General features: G+C 41.1%; 1 protein-coding gene across 10 annotated transcripts in view; it reads right to left on the bottom strand.

The window, feature by feature from the left end:
• APBB2 (amyloid beta precursor protein binding family B member 2) overlaps nt 1–13,682 on the bottom strand; it is a 432,059-nt gene that overhangs the window by 386,606 nt on the left and 31,771 nt on the right. Inside the window, exon 2 of one of the 10 annotated variants that reach the window (XM_073561131.1) lies at nt 13,443–13,565. The exons of the other annotated variants lie outside the window; for them this stretch is intronic. The gene's annotated coding sequence lies outside the window, so the exon portion shown is untranslated. The remainder of the gene's footprint in view (nt 1–13,442; nt 13,566–13,682) is intronic. 10 annotated transcript variants of the gene reach the window in all.

Consider the following 13,682-nt stretch of genomic DNA (forward strand, 5'->3'; position numbering starts at 1 on the left):
GCATTATTCATACGTTACATTATTCAGATAGACGTCGACCAGTCATCCTCCATGAGCCAAGAGAGAGAGAGAACATGTGTCCTAGTTCTTTTAAAATGTCCAGCTAAAAGGTGTGTCCAGCCCCACCATATGGGGAATGATGTCACAAGTCTATTGTCCATTGGCTATAAACACATCCCCTCAATACCTGTTTTAACCAGTATATAATACAGGAAGCTAGAGGGGGCCTCATGTGTGCCACATGGCAGAAATACAGCAAGCTGGAGGAGGGGCTTCGGAGCACAAGATAACATCCATGGGGAAAGTTAACACACCCAATCTAATTAAGGTAGTTGCCTTGAAAATCAATGGTCCTTTGTTGATGGATAAACAAATGACCAGTAATTTACATTCCTTTATCTTAAGTAAGTTTCAGTGACCTTTAAGCTTACTCATCTCAGTGTATATTATATTAAACTGATTGAAACCATATAAAAATAACTTGTACTATACAACACATGAATGGTTTCAGGATGCTTGACATTTGGCATGAGACAAGACTGGTGGTAGCGCTCACCTGGTCTTCTCCGAATAAGCCGTTTTCCAGATGTCCCAAACAATCGAAAAGGGGATTCATCAGAGAAAATGACTTTACCCCAGTCCTCAGCAGTCCACTCCCTGTACCTCTTGCAGAATATCAGTCTGTCCATGATGTTTTTCCTGGAGAGAAGTGGCTTCTTTGCTGCCCTCCTTGAGACCAGGCCTTGCTCCAAGAGTCTCCGCCTCACAGTGCGTGCAGATGCACTCACACCTGCCTGCTGCCATTCCTGAGCAAGCTCTGCACTGCTGGTAGCCCGATCCCGCAGCTGAAACACTTTTAAGAGACGGTCCTGGTGCTTGCTGGTCTTTCTTGGGTGCCCTGGAGCCTTTTTGGCAACAAGGGAACCTCTCTCCTTGAAGTTCTTGATGATGCGATAAATTGTTGACTGAGGTGCAATCTTTCTGCGATACTCTTCCCTGTTAGGCCATTTTTGTGCAGTGCAATGATGACTGCACGTGTTTCTTTAGAGATAACCATGGTTAACAGAAGAGAAACAATGATGCCAAGCACCAGCCTCCTTTTAAAGTGTCCAGTGTCATTCTTACTTAATCATGACAGATTGATCTCCAGCCCTGTCCTCATCAACACCCACACCTGTGTTAATGGAGCAATCACTGAAACGATGTTAGCTGGTCCTTTTAAGGCAGGGCTGCAATGATGTTGAAATGTGCTTTGGGGGATAAAGTTCATTTTCTAGGCAAATATTGACTTTGCAAGTAATTGCTGTTAAGCTCATCACTCTTTATAACATTCTGGAGTATATGCAAATTGCCATTAGAAAAAATGAAGCAGTAGACTTTGTAAAAATTAATATTTGTGTCATTCTCAAAACTTTTGGCCATGACTGTAGGCTACTTGTAGATATGTATCGCTTCTGAGAAATTAAGTGTAAAATAAAGGCCCCCTGCCCATTAGATAGTCGCCTGTTTCGCCAACAGCTATCTCACTTGACTTCCATACACCGGAACGTTCGACTGAGCGCTCCTGTGCTTTCTAAGAGAGACACTGACAGATTCCTCTGGAAGTGACTTATCTCACAGAGAACAAAAGGATCAACCATTGGAAATCCAACTAGCCAAAGCTTTCTCTCCCTGACATCATCTGTAGAGGGAAAGTCGAGAAGTCCCCATACATACGAGTATAGTGGCCTTAAAGTGGTTTTCCCACGAACAAAAGTTCATTTTAACCCCTTCATGACCGGAGCTTTTTTCTAGTTTTTGTTTTTCGCTCCCCTTCTTTCCAGAGCCATAACTTTTTTTTTTAAGTTTTCCGTCAATATGGCCATGTGAGGGCTTATTTTTTGAGGAACAAGCTGTACTTTTGAACGACATAATTAGTTTTAGCATATTGTGCACTAGAAAACGGGAAAAAAATTCCAAGTGCGGTGTAATTGAAAAAAAAGTGCAATCCCACACTTGTTTGTTGCTTGGCTTTTTTTCTAGGTTCACTAAATGCTAAAACTGACCTGCCATTATAATTCTCCAGGTCATTATGAGTTCATAGACACAAAACATATCTAGGTTCTCTTTTATCTAAGTGGTGAAAAAAAATTCCAAGTTTTGCTTAAAAAAAAAAAAAAAGCGCAATTTTCCCTGAGACCCGTAGCATCTCCGTTTTTCGTGATCTCGGGTCGGGTGAGGGCTTATTTTTTTGTGTGCCAGGCTGATGTTTTTAATGACACCACTTTTGTGCACATACGATCTTTTGATCGCCCGTTATTGCATTTTAATGCAATGTCGCGGCAACCAAAAAAACAATTCCGGCGTTTTTAATTTTTTTCTCGCTACGCCGTTTAGTGATCGGATTAATCCTTTTTTTTTTTTTGATAGATCGGGCGTTTCTGAACATGGTGATATCTAGTATGTGTACGTGTGGGGTTTTTTATTTTATTTTGATTGGAGCGAAAGGGGGGAGATTTGAACTTTTAGTTTTCTTATTTTTTAAATACTTTTTTTTTTTTTTTTTTTTACTTTTGGAATGCTTCAATAGCCTCCATGGGAAGCATGCAACACTTGATCGGCTCTGCTACATATAGGCGATGAGATCGCCCATATGTAGCAGATTTACTGCATTGCTATGAGTGCCGACCACCAGGCGGCGCTCATAGCAATGTGCATGCAACAAAGCAGAGGACTCAAAGAAGGACTCAAACCGCTGATGTGCTATCTCGTCAGCGGTCAGAAAGGAGTTAATAAATAGACCTTGGAATAATAATGATTTCCACAATTGGATGTGTTTAAAAAAATGTTCCTGTGCTGAGATAATCTTATAAATGTGCCCCTGCTGTGTACTGTGTAATGGCCGTGTCTGACCGTACAGGGACATGGTCTGATCGTACCAAAGATCGTGGGCGAGGGGGAAGCAAAACAGTATACAGATATTACAGCACGGAGTCACAGCTGATTCTTTTTATGAAGGTAAAATATTTCCCTGCCTGTTATTAAACAATGTTTTATTTCAAAGAAAGAATCGTTTGCGATCCTATGCTGTAATGTCTGTATACCTTTTTTTCTTCTCCCTCCCTTCCCTGCCAGGAGCTGTAGTATGATCAGACCATGTTCCTGTACGATCAGACATGGCCATTACACAGTACACAGCAGGGGCACATTTATAAGATTATCTCAGCACAGGAACATTATTTATAAACACATCCAATTGTGGGAATTATTATTATTCCAAGATCTATTGATTAAAATCAACTTTTCTTCGTGGGAAACCCCTTTAACAGTCACTTGTAAGGGTATGTGCACACGCTGCGGATTCTGCTGCGTTTCCGCAGCGTTTTTGGCTCTGCAGAAACGCTGCAGATTCTCCTGCGTTGTACAGTACCTTTATTTCCTATGGAAATAAAAAAAAGCTGTGCACATGCTGCAGATTTTTCCGCGCGGTTTTGCTGCGGTTTACAATCCGCAGCATGTCAATTGTTTGGTGCAGAAACGCTGCGGTTTTACACCTCATCCATTATGAGGTGTAAAACCGCAGGGCAAAACCGCGGAAAAAACGCAGATAATCCGCAGATAAACCGCAGAAAAACCGCAGCACTTTGTCCTGCGGATTTCCTGCGGTTTTCTCTACAAAATCCGCAGAAACTAAAAACTACGTGTGCACATAGCCTAAGCAAGGTAAGGAATTGTGGGCCTCGCTAGTATTCTTTGTAACCAAAAGGTACAGGATTTTAATCTTGAGTGGCTAATCCAGTTACTTGAGTGTGGTATTAAGGGCTTTTTCACTGATGTGAATTGATTAAGATATGCCATCAATGTATGATCAGCAAGGGCCTGAAGGTGGATTTACAGGTGGCATTAACATGATCAGGACTGTGCCATTTTCTCCCTTCCTGAACAGACACGTACAGTTTTTTTGTACATGCACTTTTAGTCGATCTTAAAAGTTTTTCTCCTTTGGAAATTCAAAAAAATGTTTGTTTTTGGGGGGGATACATGAAGCTTAATTTTTATATACATTTTTAAATTTATTTTTGTTGATATTAGGGAAAATGTAAAAAAAAAACAAAAATAGGAAACACAGTGGAATTAAGTCTACAAACTATTGTTAAAATGTCAGGTTTTTGCCATGTGAAAAAAAAATCGTACCAAGAAGCACCATTTCAGAACTTTTTACACCTTTTACGTCACAAATAAACTGTACAACTTAATTGAAAAAATAAACTAAAATCTTTTCAGGTGGAAAAATAATGTGGTAACAAATATTCACACCCTTAAGCTATTACTTTGTTGAAGTACTCTTAATTTATGACAGCATTCAGTCTTTCTGGGAAGGCGTCCATCAGCATGGCATATCTAAAATTGTCAAATCTGTCAGATTTCAAGGGCATCTTCTGTTCACAGTGTACTTTTCAGGGCAATCCTCAGATTTTCAATTGGATTCTGGTTTGGGCTTTAGCTGGGTCATTCCAAAACATTGATCTTCTGACGAATCCTTTCTATTGGTGTTTTTGGAGCTAAAAGTTGAAGTTTCAATTCTTCATCTTCAGCTTTTCAGCTTGGCATGCAGGTTTTGTTGCAAAAGTTGACTGATATTTGAAACCGTTCATAATTTCCTCCACCATGACTAAGGCTCCAGTTCCAGCTGTTGAAAAAACAGCCTCAAACATAATGCCTCCACTATGCTTCTCTGTGGGTATGGTGTTCTTTGGCTGATGTGCAGTGTTGGCTTTGCTCCAAACAACATACCCTTTGAATTATGACCAAGAACTTGAACTCTGATATCAGACTAGAACACGCTTTTTCACATACTTTTGGCATACTTTAAGTATGTTTTGACAAAAGATAGCGAGGTTTGGATGTTTTTCTTTGAAAGAAAAGGCTTCCATCTTGCCACCCTAACCCACAGGACAGATACACACGTGGTGAAAATTATTGTTACCCATCTTTTAATGACAGAAAAACCCACAATGGTCACAGAAATAACTTGAATCTGACAAAAATCAGAATACATAAAAAAATCTATGAAAATGAACAAATGAAAGTCAGACATTGCTTTTGAACCATACTTCCACATAATTTATTAAAAAATAAAACTCATGAAATAGGCCTGGACAGAAATGATGGTACCCTTAACTTAATATTTTGTTGCATAACCTTTTGAGGCAATCACTGCAATCAAACAATTCCTGTAACTGTCAATGAGACTTCTGCCCTGCTCGACAGGTATTTTATTCCACTCCGCAAGAGTAATCTGCTCCAGTTGTCTCGTGTTTGAATATTGCCTTTTCCAGACGGCATGTTTCAGCTCTTTCCAAAGATGCTCAATAGGATTTAGGTCAGGGCTCATAGAAGGCCACTGGAATCCCTTGATAGTACTGAGATTTCATTGTACCCTGCACAGATTCTAGACACCCTGTGCCAGATGAAGCAAAGCAGCCCCAGAACATAACAGCCTCCTCCATGTTTCACCTTAGAGACAGTGTTCTTTTCTTGATATGCTTCATTTTTCTGTTTGTGAACATAGAGCTGATGTGCCTTGCCAAAAAGTTCAATTTTTGTCTCATCTGTCCATAGGACATTCTCCCAGAAGCTTTGTGGCTTGTCAACATGGCAAATTCCAGCCTGGCTTTTTTATGATTTCTTTTCAACAATAGTGTCCTCCTTGGTCATCTCCCATGAAGTTCACTTTGGCTCAAACAACGACAGATGGTGCGATCGGACACTGATGTTCCTTGAGCTTGAATTTCACCTTTAATCCGTTTAGAAGTTTTTCTGGCCTCTTTTGTTACCATTCGTATTATCCGTCTCTTTGATTTGTCATCAATTTTCCTCCTGCGGCCACGTCCAGGCAGGTTGGCTACAGTCCCATGGAGCTTAATTTCTGAATGTGCAACTGTAGTCACAGGGACATCAAGCTGCTTGGAGATGGTCTTATAACTTTTACCTTTAACATGTTTGTCTATAATTTTCTTTCTAATCTCCTGAGACAACTCTTTCCTTCGCTTCCTCTGGTCCATGTTGAGTGTGATACACACCATGTCACCAAACAGCACAGTGAGTATCTGTAGTTCTCTATACAGGCCACTCACTGATTCCAATATTGTAGACACCTGCGAGGCTAATTAGTAGACACACCTTGATTTAACGTGTCCCTTTTGTCACATTATTTTCAGGGGCACCATCATTTCTGTCCAGGCCTATTTCATGAGTTTTTTGCTTTTTAAAAAAAAATCTGTGGAAGCATGGTTGAAAAGTAATGTGTAACTTTCATTTGTTCATATTCATAGATTTTTTTTATTATTATTACTTTTGTCAGATTCAAGTTATTTCTGTGACCATTGTGGGTTTTTCTGTCATTAAACGAAGAGTACCAACAATTTTAACCACGTGTGTATTATAAAAAAAAAATATGGGAGATTATGTCAAATGCAATACTTTTCAGAAATGTCTGCAGCTCCTTTCATGTTGCTGTAGGCCTGGATTGGCTGGACATGTGCACAAGTGCTAATCCCCCAAATAAGCCAATTTTACCGACACTGTATGCAACTGATGTTATATGGAATCTGATAGATAAACAATCTTGACATGTTCCATTGAACCACAGAGGTATTATCCCCTAAAATTGCTGCTGTGGATTACTGGTCTGTACAGAACATAATAGGACAGTTGAATACAAAGAGTTAAAGCACCAACAGCTATTATTATGTAGGGAAGACAATTAGGCCATTATGTACACGTTTCAGGGAACATTATCATTCTACCTCCACAATGAAAGGGTCTTTAAGATTCATTAAACATATTCGTGACTGCCATAATGCAGACACAAATGTGTTAACATTTGCAGGGATTGAGTATGTTGAGAATCCACTATGAGGAGGCAATCAAAATACCGTAGATTGCTTTTGCAAAGAGAAGCAAGGTGGATTTTAGTCACCGAAGCATAGAGTCCTCTAGGCTTGGATGACAAGTTAGATCTGTCTGTTTTCTCATGACTTTTTTTCTTTATGAACTTACGTGATTTGTAATCATGTTAATGATATTCACCTAATTTGTCACTTCCCCCACTGGTATAAAGGAAATGAATTTTGCTGCACCTGCTGCCACGATGTTAACACTTCTCTGAACTGTTGTTACTCGTACAATAGGCCCGGATAGTTTAGATGGCCACGATTATCAGCGGGTCGGAAGTGAGGCTAGTTATTATGAGGGTGTTTTTAAAAGTAGCTATCAATTGCGGCTGCGTTACCGTTATTTGTACCAAATTTATCAAACTGATACATTTTGTGGATTTTTAGATAATACACTTCTGTTAGAAATGTTACTCCAGCAGGTTGTATGTCAATCCTTACTGGATTGAGCTTACTTTTTAAAAAGTGGCAAAAGAGGCATAAAAATCACAAAAAGGTGAAGGGGGTTTTTTTTTTCCGCAAAAATGTCAACAAAAATGTGCAACTTTTTAAAACCAGAACTAAGTCTCTGTATGTTATTCCTCATACATAAAACACATTTTGTCCAATTCCAATAAAGTGTAACACAAAGGAAAAATCTACCAGTTAAAGGGAATCTGTCACCACATTTGACCTATCTAAATTGTTAATATGGGCATCCAGGTTATAGACGGCGGAGGAGAGCGATACCTGTGTCTCATAGCAGATGTCTTGTGGATAAATCATCTTTTATCACTTTATGTCACTGACCTCTTCCAGGCTCCGGGGAGTATGGTGCCTGGAAGATAACTCTGCCTCCAGAGATCATTTTGCATGAATGGGAATTAGCAGTGTGATATATATAATGGCCGCTCTCTGCTCCCCTGATCTCAGTGCAGAGCTGTGTGTGATTATACCTGACCCATCTGCAGGTTCCTCTCACCTTCCAGCTCACAGGCAGACAGGGCTGTGGACAGTGTCGGACTGGGGTGCCAAGGGCCCACCAGTAACAATGACTTTAGTGGGCCCAGTTTTCACATGCATACAAAATATTACACTACCCTTGTTCACAAATTTGCCTATATAATATATAAAGCTCAATGTGTGTATGTATGTACTGTATGTATGTATGTATGTATGTGTGTGTGTATGTCCGGGATTGGCAAACGCACCGTCGCAGCTACAGCCACAAAATTTGGCACAGTCACACGTCTGGACCCAGAGAGTGTCCTAGGCTATGTTGTGAGGCGAAATTTTAGCCCCGCGAGTTCCAATTCACCAAACAATTTTGCCCCTATCTACATAATGGGGAAAAAGTGTGTGTGTATCAAGCCCCGCCCCTCATTATGTCATAATGGTTGCCATGACGACGCTGTGGTCATCATAGGTTGCAAGCCCCGCCGCTCATTATGATCTCATAATGGTTGACTATGGGATGGAGGATGTGTGATGGGTATATATGGGCACTGGACTATGGGATGGAGGATATGTATGACGGGTATATGGGCACAGGACTATGGGATGGAGGATATGTATGAAGGGTATATGGGCATGGGACTATGGGATGGCGAATATGTATGATGGGTATATGGGCACTCGACTATGGGATGGAGGATATGTATGATGGGTATATGGGCACGGGCCTATGGGATCGTGGATATGTATGATGGGTATATGGGCACTCGATTATGGGATGGAGGATATGTATGATGGGTATATGAGCAGCGCCGGGCTCTTCAGCTAGTATCTCTATATAATCATATAAACTGGGTAGTTTGGTTAATGAATGATGAGATGCTGCTTTATTCTGTACAGAGTAAATCAGGTAAATTATGTCAAATACTACCCATATAGTGGGGTTGAGGGCTCATGACTCCACAGGGGCCCACCGGGGGATTCTCCTGTTCCCCTATAGGCCAGTCCGAGCCTGGCTGCAGTATTGTTACAGTACAGCAGAGCTGAGTGAAAAACAAAAAATGTGTTTGCAAGAAGACAAAGTTAATTTCTCCTGTTCTGTGTAAGTTGCTTGTCTCACTGGTAACTCCCCTCCATGTCAAATCATCTCTGGAGGCAGTGTTATCTTCCAGGCACCATCCTCCCCATAGCCTGGAAGAGGTCATTTGTATAAAGTGATAACAGATGATTTGCCACAACACGGTGTCCAATATGAGACATACAGGGATCGGTCTCCTCAGCAGTCCATAACCTGTATGCCCATATTAATAGTTTAGATAGGTCCCTTTAAGAGAAATGTACTTGATATTTTGCTTTCTGCCAAGTGAAACCCTTTCCTACCCCTTCTTTAATGAGAGCCAAAACATACCAAGAAAATGAATTGTGGAAATTTTTCTGACCACTGGAAGGACGCTTGTGGCTGTTTTCTATCACTTCCCGACTGTCTACTGTATAATTTAAGTCTAAGATGGTTTATTTTGCCAAGTTCTATAAAGAAAAGTCCTTTGCTATGGTTATCCATTGCTATAATAGAAGCAGAGACTAAAAATACATTTCAGTATAAAAAACATTCCTCTCAAGTTTTATCTGGCACACTTCTGTCAGCTATGAGGCCACTCAGGGCAGAGAAAGAAAGAGCAAGTCCGATGGAAAATAACAATTCCAGCCCTGCGCTGTTACACTGCAGAGTCGGTAGGTTTCCATGTTTATTTTCTCTCTGTAGATAAGGACGATTTCAAGAAGAAAAATGTGAATGGATGTTTTACAAAAGTAAGGAACTAAAACTGCAACATTATCCAGGCTCTACGGTTTAAAATAATAAAATGTGTCAATATGTGGATCCAAAGTAAATTCATCTAAACTAAACTTAATTTAGGAACCAAGGTGCCTTTTATTACCCATGCCCATCTCTCACCATCTTTACCAGGGTTCTACCTATTGTCCTCTCAGTCATAGAATGGTAGCGTTGGAAGGAACCTCCAGAGTCGTGTCCAACCACCTGCTCAATGCAGGATTAACTAAACCAGATGTCTGTCCAGCCTCTGTTTGAAGACTTCCATTGAAGGAGACCTCACCACCTCTCGTGGCAGCCTGTTCCACTCACTGATCACCCTCACTGTCAAAAAGTTTTATCTAATCTGTGTCACCTCCCATTCAGTTTCATTGCTTCTTGTGTTTCCATGTACAAATGAGAATAATGCTGATCCCTCTGCACTGTGACATCACTTTACCACCTCATTTCTCTCCTTTCGCTCATCCCTATTTCGTTCTCATGATCTGGATTCTGGATTCTGTTTTGCCTATAGTTTTCCATGCAACCAATGATCAGATCCTTCCCTGGACTGCCTTGGGCACTTGTAGTTTTTAGTGATGTGTGAAAGGATTATGTAAGATTATGTCAGCAGATTTGCTCTCGACCACTGACTTTGTATGGCTTCCTATATTAAATTTCAGTCTATGCAACATGGCAACCAATGAAAATACAGCTTAATTTATCTAGCACAGAAAAATAGGGATGCTTTACGGCCACAACACTTGACCTTTGGGTGTTACGGAACTGAATTTACATGATAAGAAGTACTTATGGCTGATGAAGCTCAATGAAGTACCGTAGATTGTAATACGGACCCTATGTCCCATGAATACACTTATTATTATTGAGAATATAAATGTTTTTCTATGGTTGATGATTGACTCCATGACCGGTATGTTCAATCTGGCAACAATTAAATATTATTATACAAGTTGCAAAATTAAAACGATTCCCATTTGTAGTTATTATTGAGGGGTAGCCTATATTCATCTTCCTCGCCCATTAGGGCAGCTACAAAGAGCTTCTCTCACTCTGGAGGACGCAGCCTTCACTATACAGGCTGAAAACGGATTCAAGTGGAAACCGTGAAACGTTTTATCCCCATTTCGGTAGTGCTACTGAAAATGAACGACGGCTCAAAAAGAAGTCAAATAAAAAAGTTAAAGGATTTAGTTACCATTTTCTTTAGCATCATACATCCAATGACGAATTGGAAAAATTGTCATTAACTGTTGGGAATCGGATACTGTTTGTGGTCACCATTGATCGGTAAAAGAACATCTTACCAGGAAAGCAGGTTTTCTACTGTGATAACTCAGGTTGTGACTGTAAAATAGTAATACGCACTGGCAAAGCCTAACAGGTGTCTGGTAAAATAGGTCAAAGACCATCACTGGAACTCGCCAAGAATCCATTCTTTATTCCATCATCTTAGAGGGAATCTGTCAACTGTTCTGACACCCAAAAACTGCTGAAAAGGAAGAGTAATGGGGTAAAGCAATGATCCCAATGGGGACGATGAATGATGACAATCTCCATGAATTGCCGTGGATTATGTCAGCATTAGGCAAGCATGATAAATAAGGTTGATCGGAATTTCTCCTTATGCTGCAGTAGCAGGTGCCCCATCGGAAGTGTCCTGGACTCTAGTGACAGCAGCAGCAGGCTCCTGATGGGAGGGTTTGCATGACCATCCACCAATGTATGCTTTATCTATAACTTACCTAGTACTGTCAGCAGAGTTGAGAAGTCAGAAGTGTCTACAGATTTTCTTTAATGTAAGTTCATTCGGGATTTTCACTGTCTCAATGACTACAGCTGTCCAATAACAGCTCCATGTCTTACTAACGGTTTAGCAATGACACATAAGCAATAACCCAGTGCAAGATGGATGAAACACAAAACATCCTCTCCTATCTTCAACATCTTAATTGTGTTTTAATTACAGACAAACAGAGATGGTGTTATTTATTAATGTTCCTCAGCTACATAATGTTTACAGGGGAAAATATTCTCGGTGAATCTCCGCTGGTTAGATCTGTCCTTTGGTTTGGCGCTTTTCCATGGGGTTAAATTTATTCTGATGGATTTAAAAGCCTTTGTTACAGCTTTTTTTTTTTTTTCATTTTGTTGTGGCGCTTGCTTATTTAATTGGCATCTTATCATATTTGGTACAGCAATATGAAATAGGGTTCCTTGGCTCACGCTTTATCAATAGAGAACAGACGCATGTCAACTTCTAATATAGAAAATATAATTTAGGGCAAGGGATTTGCTTCAAAGCCAGCTCTCAAAAGGGTTGTGTGACCTATGGACCTCTGTTTTATTTAGGTCATTATACCCCAAGAGCTTGGGTCTTAATATTTTGGAGAGATGTGACATCCGGCTCACCATGCCAGCAGGAACACACTGGTCTGCGCATGAAAACGGCTGCCCGTCACCGTTGGTAACCATAAAGACGTCACCGCAGGTCAAAGGCAGACGCATTCTTGTCTGGGAGAGGGGCCAATATCCATGGCCCCGTCCCAGCCTAATAGCAGCCCGCAGCTGTCTGTTTAGCCTCTGCTGGTTAGTAAATAGAGGTGGGACCCAACATCATTTGTTTAGGGTCCCTCCTATAATAACTAGTAAAGGCTAAGCAAACAGCTGTAAACTGTTATTAATACACTGGGAACCTTTATGGCTATTGGCCCCCTCCCAGAATATTAACATCAGCCCCCAGCTGTCAGTTTTCCATGTTAGAATAATTACAAGGCAATGGAGTTAAAAGTAAAAAGGGCAAAAAAAGATGGTTATGCTGCTAGGTATGTTACCTGCACTAAGGAAGTAACCAAAACCAATGTGAAGCAGCAGGAGTATATTAAACAGATTTAGCTTAGAGATATAGACCATGGGCCATTATAGTAAAGCCCCCATTACACATAGCGATATCGCTAGCAATATCGCTGTAAAGTCACCGATTTTGTGACGTAGCAGCAATATTGCTAGCGATATCGCTATGTCTGATACTTACCTCCGACCGGCTCCCCCGCTGCTCATTGCTGGTCGCACGAGAACGTCCTGGATCATTTCTCGTCGGGCGCTTCCTGCTGGGCTTCCTGTGGCGCCGACGAGCAACGCGTGGACGCGGGCGGGAGGACGTCAGGATCGCCTCGTCTGACAGGTAAGTAGCGACCCCCGACCGCTGCGATGTCGCTAGTGAGATCTGCCTGTGTGGCAGCTCACTAGCGACCACTTAGCGATGCACCAGCGATCCATATCGTTGTCGGGATCGCTGGTGCATCGCTAATTGTAACGGTACCCTAAGTGGAACTACAGTGCTGGCTATGTACTTGTCTATTAGCTATATTTGCACATGTCAGTTATATCTTATCTGAACCACGCTTCCCTAACTGTTTTAAGGGTTTTTTAGGGGCTTGTTTGTACCGTCTTTCTCCCACTGTGTGATTTTTGTAATAAAGATTTTCTTGTTTAATTATGAAACTATTTCAATGTATATTTGGCATATTTAAAGTGGCAGTATTGGTCTGAACTTGATTCTTATAGCGGTTTCCCCCACATGATATTTTTTTGATGTACTATGGGGTCTACAAATCCTTTTCATTGCACTAAACGTTTGGGACTAGCCCATAGTGGGACGGGGATAGCGCTAGTGAAAAGCAGGGACTTTTTGATAGCTAGTCAGAAAGGGAAGTACAGGAACCAAGGTCAATTTCACGTACCTGTTGTTCATGGCAGTGGGAAGCCTTACATGACATCCCAGCAACGTATGGAGCTCAGGTATCAGCATAGGTACTATGGTGAGTGTCTTTTCCTCTGGCGTACAGAGAACCATAGTCTTGGACCTGCGAGAAGGGAATGTAAAGGATTCTGGTTGGACTGCGAATTAAATGGGAATTCCAGGGGGTGAGAGATTGGGATAGTACAGGAGGAACTGGGATAGTGATGCTGAGGGTGTGATG

This window comes from Dendrobates tinctorius, unplaced genomic scaffold (assembly GCF_039654945.1).
Source record: "Dendrobates tinctorius isolate UK_male_01 unplaced genomic scaffold, ASM3965494v1 ptg000314l, whole genome shotgun sequence".
In the NCBI taxonomy this organism is placed as follows: Eukaryota; Metazoa; Chordata; class Amphibia; order Anura; family Dendrobatidae; genus Dendrobates; species Dendrobates tinctorius.